Source organism: Morone saxatilis, unplaced genomic scaffold (genome assembly GCF_004916995.1).
Source record: "Morone saxatilis isolate NCDOM2014 unplaced genomic scaffold, NCSU_SB_2.0 Contig2, whole genome shotgun sequence".
Lineage (NCBI taxonomy): Eukaryota > Metazoa > Chordata > Actinopteri > Moronidae > Morone > Morone saxatilis.
The window spans coordinates 6,932,712-6,933,919 of record NW_023339762.1 but is presented as its reverse complement, the minus strand read 5'-3'; the positions used below and the strand labels follow the sequence as shown (position 1 = coordinate 6,933,919).

General features: G+C 38.2%; 1 protein-coding gene across 1 annotated transcript in view; it reads left to right on the top strand.

Annotated features, from left to right (window-relative positions):
* The window catches only part of tmtc3 (transmembrane O-mannosyltransferase targeting cadherins 3), a 29,673-nt gene that overhangs the window by 10,997 nt on the left and 17,468 nt on the right, over positions 1-1,208 (top strand). The gene's annotated exons all lie outside the window — the stretch shown is intronic.

Sequence of the window (1,208 nt, the reverse complement as noted above, 5' to 3'; positions counted from 1 at the left end):
TGGTGGAAAGCCTACAAACAATATATAAGAAGCTGTAGTGACAAACGTGATATTTATCTATGGGCTAGTGAGATCCAGAAGCTCTAGATACGACTTACAGAGCGCCAAGGATGGAACCAAACAACACCCCAGGAACAAACTCGCGATAACAGTATCTTCCCTTTGAGAAAGAACTGTTCTTCCCAATTTAATAAAAACAGGGAAGGATGAGTAGAAAAACACAGTTAAACAGTAATACAGTACAATTCTTACCCGGTAAGTATAAAATAAATAAAATAAACAAAAATAACTTCACAGCTGTATCAATGGTCTTTGGATTCAATGTTTCAACTTAACCCCCCTTCCAACTCAATCACTTAGTCTTTGTAGGCAGATAATACTGCTCAGTCCACCTGGAAAAGTGGGCCAACTGTTTGTTTCCTACCGCACTGTCGAATGCGTTGACTGTGTGTGTGGGAAGCAAGTTTCTGGGGTTCAGGGTTCCAATCTTCTGCATGCCAATCGAGTTTTCTCTTAAATTCTTTTCCATTGGCCCGTAGCTCGCCCATTCAAACATCCAAGATCCAACTCCAGGTAGGTCGGGAAAACTCTCGGGATCCACAAAAAAAACCTGACCTTAATAGTGAATAAGGTCAGAACATTTCAAGCTCCTAAATCAGTACACCACATAAAGAAGGCTAGAATTCAACTTCTGGCTTATTCTCTAAATTACAGAAAAACTCCAGAAATATTGCCAAAGGGGTTCACAATTATTAAAGATACATATGTAATAATAAATCAAATATAAGGATTTATGGTTACCAAAATTATAACCATATTTTCTCTTTCACAATTCCAATTTGACTCCCAATCTTCATGGGCATAAAATTAAGGAATAGAAAAACAAAAGGAAAACAAAAACATGCTGGTTTTGTGCACCCTTTTTTTTCTGCCCTTGCAAACAAGCAAGGCCTTAACAGGTAAATTTCTACAAAAAAAATTAAATAAGGTGCAAAGGGGGCTTTTTTAATTGGACTTTTTAAAGTGCAACAAGGGTAAAAAGGCAATTAACTCCAGCTGTTTTTTATCAGTTTTAATCAACTTTTATAGTTTTTCTGTCTTTGTTTCACGTGCTGTGTGTCTCGATAGCTGCTCTCGCTCCTCGCTGCTCAAGAGAAGGGAATCCCACGTGTGTAGGTCAACTAGGTGGAAGCTGACACCTGATTGGT